The sequence below is a fragment of the Pollicipes pollicipes genome, unplaced genomic scaffold (genome assembly GCF_011947565.3).
Source record: "Pollicipes pollicipes isolate AB1234 unplaced genomic scaffold, Ppol_2.1 Scaffold_1600;HRSCAF=1878_pilon_pilon_pilon, whole genome shotgun sequence".
Taxonomy (NCBI): domain Eukaryota; kingdom Metazoa; phylum Arthropoda; class Thecostraca; order Pollicipedomorpha; family Pollicipedidae; genus Pollicipes; species Pollicipes pollicipes.
This window is the reverse complement of record NW_023595962.1, coordinates 129,836-149,056: the sequence shown is the minus strand read 5'-3', so window position 1 is coordinate 149,056 and position 19,221 is coordinate 129,836. Positions and strand designations below refer to the sequence as shown.

Sequence of the window (19,221 nt, the reverse complement as noted above, 5' to 3'; positions counted from 1 at the left end):
TATTGACTATGACAATTGTATATGATAATTATTAATTTCCTTACACGCAGAGTCACAAGGGCACAGTGACAGTCGTCCTTGGAGGCACAACATGGATAGCAGTGTAAAGGAAATGTAGTCATGCCAAAGCGGTGGGTGCGGTATTTCCTTCACGCTGTTGCGTGATCTATCCACTTAAGGACAGTCAATGACATTTATGAGCCTGCATTTCTTTATTAAATGGTGGTTGTGACACTGTGGCTATCGCAACGCATTGGAATGCCGCAAAGTACACAGAATGGAAAGATCAAGTTCTAGAGGCAGTGTTGCGCAACCAATGTCTCACTTTCCTAGACCTGTGTTTTGTTTGTGTTCGTGTGTTGTGTAATGAAGTGAGGAAACTTTCCACGAGTTGAAATATCCAACACTTTTTTACTTTATATCTGTGTAAAGTGATCAATTGATGCAGGCAATTATTGAAGACCTAGACCTGGTTTATCGAAATGAGGTACAAGGATGAAACTGCTGGTGCGCTTTAGTTAAGGCCACTTTAAATTCCACTGTCTTCCTTCTCATTTGTGTTTGGAGACTGGCATACCGGTGACGTCATAGAAAATTCATAGTCCACGTACATCTACTACTGTTCTCTAAGCACCGTCTCTGGTATAAGGTTAACAATAATGTGCTTGTGCTAACAACGCACAGCGAATAAACTGACAGACTTCACAAATACTGATAGGTGCAGTACCTAGTATATCAATAAGCTATCGCGAAAGTTCACCCCAAACAACCGCATCAGCTGAGTATCGCTGTTTTTTTTTCGGACGTCCGCCAGTTTAGTACTAAATCATGGCTGTCCCGGCTCTGCGTGCCACGGCCCATAAAAAACATGATGCGTGAAACCAGAATAGTTTCCCTGGTCACCAGGTCCCGGAACATGTTCAGTGGCGTCGCATTCCAGATATGTTCAGCAGCGTCGTGGTGAAAAACTGCGCCCAAACCTGATGGAGGGGGGGGGGGGCTAAAGCACATGAGTCTCGCCCTTGGCTGCGCTACTGCCCCTGAGCGCTATTATGGCCGATGCAACCGCTGGCGCCCCGTGAAAGGGGCGTGATGACGTGCGGCTGATTCCTTCTCATTTCAAAAAGAGGTTCGCGGACCTGGCAAGTCCAGCAGCCATCGCAGCCGCTTCGCGACCCGCCCGACAGACCGGACACTCGCCGCTCCCCGTCGCCGAGCGCGACTGCAATGCGACATTAACTTGCGCCAGGCGCTTCGCCAAAGTCCCGAGTCGGCCGAATAGGTCGTTGGTTTTGAGTCCGGGTCGCGGCGCGGCGTCGCGACGTCACTGGTGGCGGCGCATGCGGCGCTTTTGCGGCGTATGTCGTAGTTAAGTTAAATGTGGTTTAAGGTCAAGCGTAAGGTTACTTGCGGTTTAACCTAGGGCAGGACGTAGTCTATGTCGCTGCTGATGCATTTTCGGGCATTTTCCGTAATAACGTGCTCTTAACGCTCTACCATGATAACCTTGGAGCACACGAATCCCAGTTTTATCGCTAGTGGCGAAAAGTCATTGCCACTTGGGCGACTATGCAAAGTGACCGCTGGGAAGACCGGACTGTCCTGGGACCCTAGACCCAGTCGATTTTTTGACCTATTGTGCGGCGGAGCGAGGGCTGAGTATGTGACGTCATGACAGGACGCTGCTATGACGTCATGGACGTCCATGACAAGGCGCGCGCTATCACTGTCCCGCAACGCTGCAGTCAAATCGTCGACGGCCGATTCTCAGCGAACGGTAACGGCTCGTTGAGAGTTCTTACTCGGTACGAACTCTCAGCGAACGGCGGAGAAAAGATCGCGTGCGTGACGATAGCTGGCTGTTTGCCGAAAGTGCATGCAACATGCATGCTGTGCATGCATGTTGTGCATGCTGTGTTGTGTTACAGTGTTCCGTCCCGCGTCTGTCCGCTCGTTGACGTCCGACTCTCAGCGAACGGTAACAGCGAATCCGCCGTACACAGAACATCCGTGACGTCACATGAACATGCGTGACGTCAGGTGAACCGAGCCCCGCGCTGCCCGGCCGGATCGAACCTGGGCCGTTGGTTCTCGGGACGGCACCCAGGCGCGAGCACAGGCTTCAGGCACACGCAGGCTGCTGGGCGCGAAACGAACGTGGGTGCGTGCAGAGGTCACGCAAACCTTTGGACTCGAGGCGCACAGAGGCGGTGACCGCCAGCCACGCCCCGCGCTCCTGGACGCGCCCCTGTGCGCCCGCCCTGGCATCGACTGGGTCGCTGGGTGCAAACGAAAACCAGCGGTGCACACGGATTTCCGCAGGACCGGTTTGCTGCCGATTGCGGGACGTCCTGCCCGGGGCTAGAATGAGGAGTATGTTTCAAGTGTTTCGGTGAACACCTGGCGCGGGAAGCACGTACACAACGTTCGCAAGAAGCTCACTCCACCGCGGTCGGCTTTATTTCATTGGTGCTCCCAGGACACCAACAAGCAAATCGCAGGCGCATATCATGCCATGTCACGAGGAACTAAAAACCGGATCATCGAATCGATGTTGTGCCTCTCGTCCGCCCCGAAACAGCTCCCTGGAGCCGCCCGTGCCGCCTCGGCTTATGGCGCGTATCACCTCGACTACCGGGCCGTTTCAAACCGCTGTGCCCCGCGCGGGCCACTCCCGCCGCCGACTCATCGGCGTGCAAGGGAAATGCCCGCCCGGCGGCACGCCTGCTTGAACCGCAGCAGTCACGTGACTGGGCTTCCCCGGCGACGCGCCGCGGCCTTGCGCGGATACTCGGAGTGGCTCCGTCTTGGTTGGGGCGCGTCTGTGGTTTGGCGCGCGCTGCAGTGGCCTCCGACGCAACAGGTGTACAAGTGCGGGTGCGCTCCAGGTCACGACGGGGGCGCCATTGGACGCATGCTGAGAGGGGAGGTACGTACGACATCATCCATCGATCGCGCTTTTTGGCGGCCTGCCACGTGTGGGCGGGACGAAGCCTAGGTCGGGCGGGCGGTGCGTCCCGAGGCTCCGGCCGTGCCCGGTGTCCGACGTACTCAGCGCTGGGGTCATGTTTCGTGCTCGACTTGACCCGCTCCCCGCCGTCCCTGCGTCGGAAACCGTGTTGATGTGTTAGTGGGTTTGTCAGGTAACTCCGCATAACGATAAACGATGGTGGTGCTTTTCTGATTCGCTATGGGTGCGGTGTTCTTTCACCACATTTTGGGCTCCCTGCTTTTCATCAACGCATGTGTGCTCAGCGAATGACAAGTCGGGATGAGTCCAAGGACATATCGATAAGGCGACATCACTAGGTTCGCATTTCGAAAAGCCTGTCCGTGTTCACGGCATCAGGTCGCGGTCGGCGGTGGACCCTTGAACCAATTCTCTGGCGGTGGAGCCTGCGCCCCAGTCTCGCTGGCGGTCGAGGCGGTCGAGCCCGCGCCCCAGTCCTTCCATATGCATCACGCCTTGTGACGCACGAGCCATTCCATGAACCAGCCGGAGCTGGAAGTGAACGCGGTGTCTGTAATGAGAGCAATCCGTTAATCTCTTGAACCGCATCACCGGCTTTCACCGTCACTCGGCCACCCCATGTGCCATCTAGGACCGATGTAGCGGAAAAGTGGAGCTTCAGCACGGAAGGTCTCAAACAGTGCGCGATGTGCTCTCCGTTGTGTGACAAATGGCATCCTCGCGAGGCTGAGGGCAGAGGGCAGTCACATGAAACGGAATACGGCCTCTGCTAATATATATATATATATATAATATATATATATATATATATATATATATTGCCTGTTGCCATACGTAATCGTCGCCACATTTATGGAAAACGCATTCTTATGATGTCGATTACTTATTTCAGGGCGGTTTTCTTAGCAATTTATGATAGCAAGTATGGCGAATCATCAGTCAAGTAACAAGGATGCTGTTGCGGTCATTGGCAATGACTGCCTTTGTTTTGCCCTGGCTATGGCCTCGCACCGCTGTGTTTGCCATGGAGGTCTGTCGGGAATGTCTGTCTGACCTAATGACGGGAACTCTTCGGTCAGTGATCAGTCAAAGCATCTTGGTAAGCCGGTAATTATGGAGAAATAACTTGTGCATGCTCTGTTGTCGCAAATACCCCTCCAGCACGGTTAAGCCTGCTGTCGGTACACCTCATTATCATTCCCGGCTAAATGATGATTCATGTCGTATTAGCCCCTCCCTGGGCGTGTTTGTCCCGGACTGATGTTCGCTGCGTACGTGTCCGTACGCTCCAGACCCGTTGTTCTCCATCGGTTGTCTCCACACGTCGCTTGGCTGTCGCCTATCGCCGCTACACCTGATCCACAAGAGCTGGAGTGTTAGCCTGTTACCGGAGCGTGGTCTCAGCGGGAGATTACCGGGCAGGAAAACCCGCGCCCGCGTGCGGCCGACTCTCGCGCGCATGCGCACAAGCCGTTGCCGGCTTACGCCCTGGTGTCAACCAGCCGGTTAAAAAAATCCTTGTATCCTGGAGCCCGATTACGGATCCCGTAGATTACGGATCCCGTATTACGGTCCCGTATATCCGTTCCCGTTCCGCGGTGCACGTGATCGGACCGGATCGCGCCGCCGGCGGCTGATGACACCGAAGGATAACAAACTCCGGGTGATGCAAGGAGCTCTGGACTCCGCTATCGCTGCCTTTCCTGCGAACGTCTCGGCTCGCCTGGGACTGCCGCCACAGCCGATTCAAATTCACGGAGTTGAGGGAGGGATGGGGAGGGGCAAAAAGTGCCTGACTTTGGAGGCCGGTGCTCGGCGCGGAGGCGGCGGGACGAGCACGGGACATGACTCCAATTAGAAGCTGTGCCCCATCTACGTTACTTGCGCGAGGCTCTATGAACACGGCTCACCGCCTGTGCATTGAAGCATGCTCTTCGTGCGGACACAGCGGCGAGCAGCAGGGGCTACGGTTTTAACGAGGAGGCGCGTTTGCTTCTGCGCCCGTGGCTATGCATCTCTGCCTCCCCCTACCCTGAAAAATGGGCCTCGATATCGCCAAAAAAGGATTCGGCTGGTCTACTCCTTTTCACGGGCCCTCATTGGTGCATGGATGATTGCCAGCAATTGACCTGGCTAGGACCGATTCATCAACAGAACGTGGGTGAGGGCTTGGATGCGGACATTTAGCCAGCTGGGGTGGTAAGGACACCGCCGAAACAGGCGGGGGTAGGGAGTGCGGAGGGGGACAAGGGGCAGCTTCCCCCGGCAGTGTCGTGGCGCTGACGCCACTCGTTCCGAAGCTGCTGCGGAACATCTTCCCCCTCCCCTCCGATCCTGACGCCGCTGGCAGGTCCGCGCATCGCCGCGAAGCGAGCCTGCGTAGCGAAGCGAACCCGGCGTCGCCCCTGCTGCAAACTGGCGGTAAACAAACCGGAGGCCAAGCGCCGCTCCTCCGGTCGTCACGGGTCCAGCGGACGCGGAGCGCCGTCCGCCGCCGAGGTCAACATCCCGCTCTGGGGCGGGATCACGGCGGCGAAATGCGAGTCCAGAGACGGGCCGGGGTCCACAGAGCTTCCTGGATCCAGAGCGGGTCCAGGATCTAGGAAGGGCCCCGGATCCAGAAAGTCCGGTTCCGGTATGCGGAGAGGGGTTGGCATTCAGAGAGCGTGTGACATCTAGAGAGGGTTCTGGATCCAAAAAGGATCCGGGATCCGGAGGGGGACCGGGATTCGGAGATGATCCGGCATCCAGATGGGAGTCATGGATGTAGATCAACCCGGACCTACATTGGGTGGCTTGGATCCAGAGGGAGCGTTGGATCTGGATTGGAAGTCAAGAATCCACAGGCTGTGTCAATTGACTGAGAAGATCCGTCCGCGGTCTTGTCCTGATGCGACATGTCCTGATGATGATGTCCTGCGATCTTGTCCTGCGGTCTTGTCCTATCCTGAGTCCTGGATTTGGGTAATGAGACATCGATTTCAGAGACGTGTTAAGTGAAGCTGCAAATATTGTGAAACGTTTTTTGAAAAACTGAATTACGAGCCGAACTACGAAATACTGAATACTGAATTACGAAAAACTGAATTATGAATTAAATGGCGCGTTATCCTGGAACGTGCCTATAATGAATTGAATGGCGCGGTCTGTATTAGGCACGGCTCACATTGGAGCCATCCATAACTCGCTCTACGCATTTTTAGTCATTTAAAACCCCTCCTGGTCGTGCACCAGGTGCTTTTTCCCGTGGTATGCTGTGTTGGGCGTAACGCCCAAAAGTAAATAATCCGCTTGGCTTGTAATTGAGCTCAAACTACGAAGTGATGATAGAAAATCACGGATCTGTGGCATCTTCGGGGAGCAAGCCAACGTTAGCCGCTGTTATTTTCTTTTTAAAGGTTTCAGCATGATCTGCGCCTACACCTGAGCGTAGCGTCTGCCTGAGCGTACGTCGCACTATCCCCGACTGTTACGCGTGAGGTGTACTCCATCAAAAACCCTCACCCTTCACGCGTACCGTAATTTATGAGCGACAGTCCCTTACGTGGTTCCCCGCTTTCAGAGAGCAAATGTCGACGTAGTCAGGTCCTGGACCAGAACACAACCTTGCGGTCCCTCGCAAAACCAATTATGCAAAATTTTGCTACTATGACACGCACGTTTCTAAAAAATCAATCGAACTTTAAAAAAGTTATCTGTCGTTTCAAACCACAAAGCGAATATCGAAGACATCAAATATCGATATCGAATATCATCGATCGCATCGATATCAATATCGAAGGCCTAAGGCACATACGTAATGTTTTGTTGCCTGTTGTTGTATTTTCAGTTTGTTGTATCGTAGCTGACGGGCCCCCGTAGCGCGAGGGCTCCTGAGCGCTGCCCATGCTGACTCGACGTCCCCTTTGTTCCCAGTGACGTCATGGCGTATAGTCCATACTCAGTGGGCTCCAGCTGCACGTCGCCACCGTCACGCACAAGTCCTGCGCTCAAAGTCAAGCCTGAGCCCGTACACCAGGGTGAGTCCAAACGTCAGAATGGGATCGTGGTGTGATGCCAGCGGAGCTGGCTACCCGTAATCGATACTGACTGCGTTGTTAAAGTGGGGCGACGTAACGCGAAAAGGATGGCCACGGTAGAATGCTACTGGACCGTGGAAAGCTGCATGGATTCGAATTTAGTTGCATAATATCCGCGGGACTTGCTTAAAAGTCATCGACCGCATTAATTACTGTTGAAATCTGATAGTGTTCCTTACGAAAAGACAGACCACTTTCAGTTAGGCCATTGCACCTCCGAAACAGTGCTTTGCGTGCGACCAGTAATAACAGAATCATCAGGAACTGTATCATAACAAGGTTGAAGTGTAGCGAAAAGCGAAACACTATCCATTTGCAAGATGTAGATTTTTTACCAGGATTTGTCACAGCCCATCACGAAAGTGCCGATAAACTTTCCCCCATAAATCGCTCTATTGGTTCGTGTGGCGGCTCTCCGCGGCCTGGTCGTCGCCACATTGCTCTCAGAGCACGCGGTTCATTTCAGTCATGCTGTGCAGCCTGCACGGTCCTGCGTATGTCGTACCAGTGACGTCATTGGTGGGAACTATGTTAGTCTCCCGGGCGGGTCCGGTCGTCGGATCGAATTGGTTCTTCGTGGTTGGCGCTGGTTCCGCCACGGTCTGTGTGACGTATCTGGTGTCGTCTCAATTGTCAGCTGACTCGGCCGACTGTCAGCTGACTCAGATGACTGTCAGCTGACTTCACTCAGATGACTGTCAGCTGCCAGCTGGCTGTCAGCTTTCCCGGCCTCCTCTTTTCAAGGGTTTGACGTTCCCTTGAACGGGATGTCAGCTTTTTCTTTTCGGGAACTGAAGCTGAAGCGGTTTCCCGCAAAAACCTACCGGTCATGTTTGTACAGAGGGGAGGGGGAGAACTGGGTCACATGGGTCACAAGTGGTACCCGCTGACGGAAAGGCATGTCCAGATCCAGCGGAGCAGGAGAGTCTGATCCGGGATGCTGAGATCCAGATCCTTGGTATGTCCGGGGCTAGGCTTGAACAAGTGTTTTGCGGAGTGACTTGATGCAATGAAGTGCACACCTCTCGCGCTGAAAAGGATGCGATGCCTTCATTGGAGCATACACTGGCCCACGCCTTGCGCCGTTAGCGAGTGTTAGACAAGGTCATGATTTCATATCTATTAAGCGGACACGGTTGTAGGTGGGGTGGCGCCTTGTTCGTAAGAGATCAGGGCCCGGATCTGTCGCGTCCCACAGGAGTTTCTTCGACTCTGAAACGGGAAACCGTGTGTTGCTGAGGCGACAGACCACGCCGCAGACCGTGAGGGTGATTGATCCCAGGGAATGGAGAATATTTTGAACATGATGTCGGTGCACTGGGCGTCCTCGCGTGTGCCCGGGAACCAGGAGTGTGGTTTCCTATCCAGTTGGGGGAGTGGGGAGTGGGGGGGAGGGGGCTCAGCTCCCCCCCCCCACCCCAACCCGGGGTTCGGCCTCTTTCCCCTCTTCCTGACTTCTACAAGAAGTGGGCCAAATTCGGAGAGAATCCCGTTTTTTGGCGTATTTCGTGAAAGGGTGTTTAATTTGTCGTGGTCCTCCTCCATCCAATTATTTTTGCGACTCCTCGTCCCTGCTGAGGACGAAACGACACCAGGTGACGGCCGTGAGAAGTGGGCCAGCCGGCCGTGAGAGGACTAACCCCGGCCTGCGGGCGGCCTGACGGCTCCGCCGGCTCTGGCGATGTAAACAGACAGCTGAGTGACCCCGCTGACGTCATCGGTTGTCATGACGTCATTGGGGTTCGTGAGTTTTCTGCGTCTGTTGCGGTGCTGAGACTTGGAAGCTCTTGAGCCTGTGGCACGAAAACGTTACGTGCGCCCCGGAGGGGGTGGTCTAGTTTTACGTTCGTGTTCAAAAGGAGTCGTAAGATAAGATCTTGATGCAATTTGCGCGACATTGCATTAATTCGTAGTGGATTATTAGGATAGACGCGACTCGCAGGATCGTACGACCACGTTGTTTCCGGACCGCGGCGCTTGTCGGGTCAGAACCAAATCGTTCCTGTGACTCATGTTTGGGCGGGGGGAGGGAAGGGATCTGCATGCATGGCGTGCCATGTAATGTCTGCGACCACGTGTGGGCCAGAACCTGGGCGTTGAAGCATGCCACCAAGCGTGTATCGCCTGGAAAACTCCAGGCGGGCTTTCCTAGCCTTTGTTATGCCTCATGCTGCCACGTGAAGACCAACACCGCTTCGGCCGGTTTGACAGGGAGCCGTGCTGACCTCTGTCGGGGCTGGGTGACGTGCGAGCTGCCACTAGGTCGCTTGTCATACCACTGGCATGTCTATTTCCATTTGCCGTGGGGCTCTAACCCTCATGTGCCGAGGTACATGCGCTGGCGGTCGTTTCCAGCCTTGTGCGCCCCCCTGGGCTGCACTGGAGCCGGCACGTGCCGGAGCGAGGTACATGCCATGACAATCGTGCCCAACTGCGTGTGCTCTGACGCCACCAGCACTCGCCCCCGGGGAGGTAAAGCTAGCCGTGAGCGTATGGAAGTCCACCAGCCACAATGTGGAAGTCCACCTCCGTGGATTCGACTGCCCGTCACCGGCGGCTGCGGCGGCGACTATCGCGTGCGCCGGAGTTTCCTGCCATCTGGCGCCCCGGCGACCCCGGCTCCGAGTCCGGCACCGGCACCGGCACGGGCGCCGGCACGGGCACCGGCTCCGATCCCGGCTCCGGCTCCGGCTCCGGCTCCGGCTCCGGCTCCGGCTCCGGCTCCGGCTCCGGACTCCGGCTCCGGCTCCGACTCCGGCTCCGGCCCCGGCTCCGGCTCCGGCTCCGGCTCCGGCTCCGGCTCCGGCTCCGGCTCTGGCTCTGGCTCTGGCTCTGGCTCTGGCTCTGGCTCTGGCTCCGACTCCGGCTCCGGCTCCGGCTCCGGCTCCGGCTCCGGCTCCGGCTCCGGCTCCGGCTCCAGCTCCGGCGTGCTCGGCTCGCGGCAGCCGCAGCCGCCCTGACCACATGCAAGCGACGCCTGCATTCTGACGGCGTCTGCTCAACGTGGGCTCCGCTGCTGTATTCGGTCTCTTGCGGACGCGGATGGGCTTATGGGAACGTACACAGCGGGTGTGCTGCGTCTTGTCTCGAGTGCTGCAATGCCGAACTCTGTCTACTTGTGGTCATCACTAGCATGCTCAACACCGCAGCCTGTCTCCGTACACCGGGCACGGTCGTGCCTAAGGGAAGGGAAGCCATATAATACCCATAGTGGATCGTAGGAGAAATGCTTTAACTTCAAACTTTTCTCAATGACGTATACCAGGGTTTCCCTCGAAAACGGGCGTCTGCGCTGTTTTTTAACACCTGTTTGCGGTATTTTGGTAATCTTGGTGAGGTAGGCATGGTCTGACGCTGCGGGAGGGAAGGAAGGGGGGGGGGGGGGAAAGGGGACAGGACACTCCTTCAGAGCGGTGCCATGCACCATCTATGTCATCCATCCATGCCTGTCGATATCTGGCCGATGTCTGTTCTCAGTATCCCCTGACCTGTTGACCTCCTGACCTCCTGAACTCCTGTTGTACTAACCAACGCGACCCCGAGGCACAGCCGCAGAACCCCAGAAGCTGCAGATACGGGGGGGATGTGCTAAGTAAATAATGACGGAATCAAGTGCGCAGTGACCGTAATGCTTCATTGATAACGGTATCGGCGGCAGGGGGGAGGAGGGCGGGGGGGGGGAGCAGCTAATTCAGCACTCTTGACAGAGCCGTTATCTGGGGTCGGGAGCGCCGCGCGTCCTGCGGCTTGGACCCTCTTCGCGTGGTCAACAAGGGCGTCCCCATCGATGCGGTCAGAACGCGGGCCTGCCGCTCGCGATTCCCGGCCGTATCACTTTAGATGATGATGATGACGATGATGACGATGCCGCTCGCGGTTCCCGGCCGTATCACTTTAGATGATGATGATGGCGCTCGCGCTTCCCGGTCGTATCGCTTTAGATGATGATGATGATGATGATGCCGCTCGCGGTTCCCGTCCGTATCACTTTAGATAATGCACAGTCCACACTGGCTTTCGAGAAGCTCCCTCCGTCGGCAGCATTCTTCATAGGGTTGCATTGCTTGCGTCGTCGACGGCACTGTATGCGTCACTTTCATGTTGATGAGGAAATCAACCAATCACCGCGTCCGATCGCCAGTGACCGGACGTGGGTAATGGCGTCAACAGCTGTTTTGTGTGTGGGGGGAAGGGGGAGGAGGCGGAGGGTGAGTTGGTCCGGCGGTCAGGACCGTCGGCTCCCACTTGGGGTCTCTGGACGCTGAGACCACCGCAGCGACGCGCCGTGGAAGGCTCCGCATTCCTTCCGCGGTCCGTGTGTCTGGCGGGTTTGGCGCGACGTCGCCAGCTGTGAGCACCGTGCGCCCGTCGCCGGCCGCCTCCGTGTGACGTGCCTCCGGACGCCCGCCGTCAGGGGGGGGGGGGGGGCAGTCAACGGCCCGCGCGACGACCGTCAACATTTAGAAAGTGGCGGGGCTTCCCGACCGGGCGGCGGCTCGCGGGCGCGGAGTCGGCGCCGGCCGGCCCGGCAGCGGCGGCGTCAGCCACGCCGTGCAGGCGGCGGCCCGGCGGCCGACTCTCACGCGCTCTGCCTGCTCGCGCTGCAGTCGGTCCTGAACGGAGACGGAGATGAGAACGGAGAACGGAGAGAACGCCAGGCAGCATGGCAACTGGGGTCTGGTCGGCCGGAGCGTTTGAGAGAGCGTTTGAGAGCGTTGAGAGCCGGAGCGTTTGGCTGAGAGGGCGGGTGGCGGCCTGAGCCTGCTCGTCTTGTCGGCCGCTCGCTGTCTCGCCCGCCCCCGCCGGCTGTGGGGGCTGTGCGGGATGGCCGCACTTAGCAGGGGGGGGGGGGGGGCTGGGGATGGGGAGGGTCAGCTGCATCCTCGCGGCGGCCCAGGGCCCGCCAACTGCCGCGCGAACATCGCTCCGTGGAGGGGATCGGATGGCGATCGGCACCGGCGCAGCAGGAGCAGGAGCAGGAGCAGGAGTAGACCCGGCACTTGCAAACAATTGAAAAGGGAGGCTGGCCTACAGGGTGGCACCTCCTCAACATAGCAGCGGCTGTCGACTTCGCCGGCTCTTTTGACGTCATCGGTTCCTTGCATTGCCCTGTGTGGTGGCCAAACCTGAAACCGTGGAGGCTTGGACTCCCCGAGTACATCAAGTTACACTCCTGGTTGCCTCTGGCTCGGTATCTGGATGCCATGATGGGTTTCGGATGCCATATGGAGTCCGGGCAGAATCCGGGGTCTGGATCCACAGCCCGTTTTGGGGGCCATGACGGGTCTGGTGGGCTCTGCACGGCCGGGCACGTGGGAGAAGGGCACTTGTGAATTTAGGGTCAGTCGGCCGGTGTGGCGGATGGTGGTAACACTGGGCGTGCCGGGTCAAAAGGCTGCGTGAAAGTGATGCGCGCACGAAGCCTGCTGCTGGACGCATGTGTGGGCTAATTCAGGTCTTCATGCCCCATGCATGCGTCAGTGGTCTTGTCGAAAAATTACAGCTGCGGTGGGTAAACACGCGTAAGAGACGTGCGGAGCATGAACGAAGAGAAAACCCCGCATGACACCTGGTCGAGTCCGCTGTATCGTAATACTACGGACAGTATCTCTGGCTGTAGATGCATCCCTCCGAATTTAAAGAAACCAAGGCTTTCAGTTCTCGTGTTGTGTGAAACGCGTGCTTGAAATCCTCCCGAATTGCCAGGCAGTCGCGATCCCCGTGGTACACAGAGATTTCGCGTTCGGATATTTTTAGCGAACGGCGGTTTTGGGGCCCCACGGTTCGCGGCCGGACTAACAAGCGTCACTGCTGCGATCGTGACGTCAGGTGATGATATCATCGGCCGGCGTCTGACGTCACCGACGGCCCTGAGAGCGGGACTCCGGCCGCGGGATTAGCCAGGCCCTCGGCGGCTCTCAACCCGGCCAGCGTCCGGCCGGCGGGCGGGCGCAGCGGTCGAAGTTTGTGAGCCGCCGGCCGCCACCTGCACGGTTTGGTTTTCAATGGAAACGCCGCGACCGGCGCTGTTTGGAGACGGCTGGCGCGGCGTCCGTGGAGGCGACGGTGCCGGGGATTTCACCGGAACGCGGCAGGTGCCCCCCCGCCCCGCGCCGGCAACGGGTCGACTGTGGCGCCGCCCTGGCGGACGCTGCAGGCAGCTTTATCCGGCGATACCAAATAAGAAGTGAGGCACGCGTCCTGCAGCCGGCTCGGCTGCGAGCACCGCATCCGCGTGCCTGCCGGCGAGTCCTGGAGCTGGGGAATTCTGGGAAAAAAGTTCGGGAATTCTGGTGTGCACATGGCCCCTGCGGTCCGCGGGAGAGGATCAAGCCCGGCGGTTGTCGCTTCGGGGCCGGTTCCGAGTGGCTTCAGACTGGGTGGAGCATTTAAAGGGCGCGGCGGCATTGCGGCCGTTTGGCTCAGACCGGGCCTGTAGCGAGCGGCGCGACCTTCGGAATGTCCCGCGGCGAGCCTCGGCCGACAGGACCGCTTCGAGAACGGCTCTGATTTCGTGGTGGGGGCCGGTTGGGCCTGCCCGTGGCGGCCGCGGGGCGCGGGGGTTTCCGCCCGAGTTGGAGCTTGGTCGGCACTCGCAGGGCGCTGTGCGGAGCCGGCTGACGTGCTGGCTTTGGTCCGCGGGCGTCGCCAGCGTCTAGGGCGCGTCAGCCTCAGGGCCGGCCGAATCGATGGAGGGAGCGCTTCACAACCGGGAAGCGGGAAGCTCCGATGGCTTTTCGCTTTGTTCCGATGTTTCATGTTGCAAATCGAGAATGTTGTTCAATCGGCGGAAAGCCCCAGGTATTCCGTGCGGGCATGCGGGATAGTTTGATTATTTCATAACTTTACACTGACCGTAAGGGATCATGGAAACGTGGCGTTTGCCTGGCCTGGATCACCTGGATCTAGATCATAAAGCGACGATCACGACTACCTGGGACGAAGCCGGAGAAGAACGAACGACTACAAAAATGTGGGGATTTTTACGGATTATCACCGTTAATCAGCCGTAGACCAGCTGCAGGTGGGCGGAGGAGCGAGCGACGCTGACGCATGGACTCGGCATGCTGACGCATGGACTCTGCATGCTGACGCATGGACTCTGTTGTGACTCAAATGGACTCTGCCCTTCCAATGGCCCGTGCTGGATGCGCACCTGGGCGCAGATGACTCCCAGCCATCAGCGGGAGGGCCGGCGCCCATCCGTTGTCGCCGGGGTGGCCGAGGCAGCGACCGGGTCGCGGGGCACGCCGCCACGCCTGGGGTGGCGGCCGAGCGGGGTGGGCGCAGGGGCGGATACACGGCACTCAGGGTGGTGTGGGTGGTGGGGGGTTTGCACTGTCCTCAGACTTGGAAATTGGAAAAGAAGATTTTGCTCTGTGAGGACGCAGCGTTAGAAACTTGGCCCTCCTAGGTCTGATGCTAAACCGCCACTGGCGGCGGGAATGTGTCGGCGACACGCTCGGACGGGACCGCTGCAGCGTTGACCGACCACTTTGTCACCCGGCGTAACTGGTGTGGCTGCCCCCCCCCCCGGCCCGCTCGCGCTGCCCAGGTCACAGGGTGCGACACTCGATAAGCGTGCAAGCTTGCAGGGGGGGGGGGGCGGGGGTCATGACGGCAGACTCGCGCTGACCTAAAAGTCTGTCGCGTTACAGAGGGAAGTGGCGCAGGGACTTGTGGCAAGGCACGGGACTGATCTAAGTGACTCGTGAGACCGCTGACAGCGTGCTGTGATTGTGGCAATACGCATACGCGATTCATTGCTATGCAGTGGGGTTACGTTCCCGTGATTAAGTCATGCTCGGGCGCGCCAGCAGCGCGGCCACTGCGCCCAGGAAGGTTGGTCTGGGCTCGCGGCGGCCATGTGAGCGGAAAAGGCGCGGTGGTGGAGTAGGGCACACAGCAGCGCGCTGGCCGCCGGCTGTCGGCCGCCGACATCCCCGCGATAGCGTCCGTCCGTCGAAACGCGCCGTGCGCGGTCTGAGCCCCGGCCCCCTGTGACGTCACCGGATGTGTCTTATCGCCGACGACGGCAGCGCCCGGTCGGGCCGACGGCGACGGCGCCCCTGGCGGCGGCCGCGCGAAATGCGCCGCCGGGCGCCTTCTTGCGGTGGAGTCACGCGCTGCGTGACAGGACGTGGGGGAGGGGGGGGGGGGGCGGGGTGGTGCACCCCGACGTTTCCGGTGCCCGTGAGTCACTGACTCGCCACGTTCGGACCAAGCCCGCCAGCGGTCTGGTTCATTCGAAGCACGGGGTTGGGGCAGCGGTCTGCGGGCCGGTGACTCCGTACCTATGACTCGGGATTGCGATGACTCAGCGCGGCCGGGCGGGACCGATGCGCGAGGCGAGAGAACTGCACTCCACTGCCGGGCCGGCTGCTTCCAGCGGCGGCTGATCACTGTTGCGGCGTGTGCCGGCCGCGGCTGGTCTAACCACCGAGCTGGCCCCGTGGCGCGCGCCTGTCACGCCCCCGCCATGTTCCCGGCCCGGGCCCGATCAGCCCTGGCCCGAGCCTGTCTCCAACGGACACTGCCGTGACGCGCTGCCAGACAGATAGTGTATACCTCCATCACACCGGTCCACACTGTAGCCCCCAACCGACGACAATGACCTTACGTGGCAGGTCCCTGACCTGGCAGGCTTTCCCGACCTGGCATGCTCCTCCGACCCGCTAGACACCCCTGACTATGACACCCCTAGACACCCCTGACTATACTATGACTGTGACGCCGGGTGTGTAGCAAGAAATGACGTTTACAAGACATGTCCGGTTCATAGATACGACAGTAGTAGCAGCCTTATTCCTCGGAGAAAAAACAGGAGAATGGAGATGTAAATGCTTTAATATTTCGGCAGAAGTGCATTTCGGGAGAATAGCAGAAGTGAACTACACTTCTGCTGTTCGTTTTGATAAAGGTATGTCTCCGAAATATCAAATTTTTTATGTCTCCATTCTCCTGGCCTTTCTCCGAGGAATGAGGCTATTACTACGTTCTTATCTCTGTGAATGACGTTCCTCTGATATGTACTTTACAACTTACGCAATTATTTACATTATTACAAACATTTACATTATTATTACATTATATTTACATTATTATTACAATTATTACAAACATTACAACTTACGCAAATCTGGACAGCTGTATTGCGCTTGCTTAGTTTTTAGTCTTACGGCCTAACATCATGCATTATGATAGTTATTGAAATAAGTTTGGTATTGTAAGCGTTAGTGATCTTGTTTTACCAAGACCTGATTTCCCTCGTGGTTTTCAGACACGAGGCACCTGAAACAGGTCGTCAAATAAGACGACCGTCCTTTGCAGCATGCGTGGTTATGATAAGATATGATAATGCAGATTTGTCCCGCTGAGTAAGCTTCACCGAACACAGCTTAAGCATAATAATCAAATTTTGTCCTCGTAACTATTGTCAAATAACTGAACGACGTTCGTCTAATAATCGTACCACACATGTATGGATTTTGTGCCCATTCAGATCACTCGTCGTCCCATTTACCTAGCGGTACCTTAGGGTTCCTAAATTGGCCCAAAAGAAATAGTACGAATGCGTAGATTATGCGGCGATCAATGCATCGGTGTTTTCCTTCTCCGTACCTTATTCAGCACATCAAATGCCGGTAGTAGTGGGAAATACCATGCACTCAAATGGGCACTCCAGATGTGTTGTCATTTACGTGACCATGGAGGTCGTTCATTCTTACGGAATTTCGTGTTTTTGGCGTCTTTTAGTTTGGAAATCAGGTGCTCAAACAATAATGTCTCCTATACGACATGGTCCATTCAAGGTCATGATCGTGTCGAAGGCCAGTCTTGATCTAGGATGGGACCGAAAAACCGAATGTTGCTGAAAAAGCTTAGGACACGAACGATACGGGGGCCTCTTTCCTCCTAGTTTGGAAGCTAGTAGGAAGGCATTGGTGAACCGGCTTTCCTCCTAGTTTGGAAACTAGTAGGAAGGCAGTGGTGAACCGGCGAGCGGGATTTCCCGGGAATCAAAAGTCAGTTTGTTAAACCAGAATCTGACGGTTCTTCTAGGGGACCAAAAACAGGAAAAGCCTGGCTGTGTGGTTACGTTAGCGCCGATTTGGAGATGCAAAGGAAAGCCAAAAAATTGAAAGTGAACATCCATTGGTTGTGTGAAATGCCAATTGGAGCATGCAAATAACTTGTGCAAATGGAAAAAAATTAAAGATCGATTACGAATATAAACGATTATTAAATATTTTACGAAATTAAAAGATTAAAACAGATTGCGAAAACGTATTACGAAATCCTGATGATAAAGATGGAATTGCGATATCAAATCAAATCCTTATGATAAAGTTCCAGGTGATGAGTTGAGCATAAAATTAGTTGGGCCAGTCACCTTGCACACTTAAAAAAAACATTTTGAAGTAAGCTGTCAATATTTTAGGATGAACTCAATAAAACGTCTTGCCACGCAAAAATTGAATTAGGCTGAGTTTCAGCCGGTCGTAAGATGTGCGTTGTAAGAATTTGAACTCTGTTTCTTCATAAGATGTCAGTGAGTAGGTCATGATCCAATCCAGTTGATGGCTGAAGTTTGTGGAAGTGGGTAAGACGATGCAGGCATGGATGTCACAAACACGGGTGTCACAAACACGGGTGTCACGGGTGACACAAACACCGGTGTCGCAGCGTTCCTGTGCCCCTAGTTGCCGAGAGAGACGCTGCAGCGCCTCACGCCAAGTCGAGCAGAACATGGCGGCGACCACGGGCCGATGACGAAACACGGCGCGTCGGATCCGGCTCTGGCTTTGGAGCGGGCGCCGGCTTTGTGCTGAACGGGTCGGGCTCGGGTCGTGCCGCCTCTCCCCTGAGGACACCCCGGACCGGCGGACGGGAATCCCGCCCGTCGGCGCAGGGGCGGCGTCAGGACAGCAGGTCCGGGGTGAGACGAGCGCCCGGCACGGTGGCAGAGGGCGCGCCTCGGGCGCCGGAGCCGGCGCAGAGGCGCGCTCAGGCGGGGAGGCGGGGCCGCCCCTGCCCACTCGGCGACCCGGCTGGTTATGTAACGGCGCTGACACCGTCTCTGGCAGGACGGGCCGGCCGGCCGGTGTCTGCCACCCCGCCGGGGCTGCACCGCGCTGTGGCTTACGTAAGCCAGTGCGCCATACATGTGACGGGTGGCCTGCCTAGCAATATTGACGCTCAAGGAAACTGCAGGAGGGGAGGGGGTTCAGCCGGCGCGCTTTGGAAGGCTTGCCCGTGCGGAAAGCCCGAGCCGAGACCGGAGGTACTGTGGGTAAAGACCGACGGCGTGGGAGTACGAAGGGCACTGGAGGAGAACGGCTCTCTCAACCTTGAAGGAACAAACCGCGCCTGAGCCTGATGAAGTTCATGACAAGACGACGTTAAACCCATTTATGGTCTGACCCCAGCCTTCCCAGACCTTCCTCCGCCCGTGATCCGGGAGGCCGGGGTCAGTGACCTCGGGCGCGGCCGACCTAGTGCCACTGACCGGCCGGTGCTCTGCGCGGGAAGGGGCAAGTGGATAACCAGTAGGGGGTGGTCTGCAGAGGAGTTCAACAGGCCCGCAACAGCGCGGCAGGAGCAACAGGTTGGTCTCGGTCGAAGTGGGACCAGCGGTTGGCGTGTGTGGAGGTGCGCTGCTGTAGTGGCACATGTGTAGAGGCACACGGGGAGGCACATGTGCTGTGTGCCGGACATGTGCTGACGTGTGCCAGATGTGACGCCGCGCTCTGGACGTCTGATGACGTGCAGACATCCTTATGCTGTTACACGCTTTAGGAACATTCGGCGAATGTCAAGACAACTTGCTGAAGCTGCTGTGGCAGACACCGGAACAGGCAGGCTCCTGTAATGCCAACACCACCGGTCTCATTGCGATGCGAATCTCAACACGGCGTCCAGGACCGCTCTGAACCGTCCTCTGCGCTCTGAACCGTCCTCTGCGCTCTGAACCGTCCTCTGCGCTCTGAACCGTCCTCTGCGCTCTGAACCGTCCTCTGTGTCGTGCCCTCGTGTCCTGGAGCCCAGGAACGCATCCTCACATTGCCCACCTGAGACCACCAAACGCACTCCTGGCCACCCACAGCCTGCTTCTGAGTCCACCCGCCTGGGCCCGCGCCTGGGGCTGGAGCACGGGGGGGGGGGGGGGGG

The 19,221-nt window shown here is 57.4% G+C and overlaps 1 pseudogene; it reads left to right on the top strand.

Moving 5' to 3' along the window:
- LOC119092220 (transcription factor p65-like) overlaps positions 1–19,221 on the top strand; it is an 89,025-nt pseudogene that overhangs the window by 22,740 nt on the left and 47,064 nt on the right.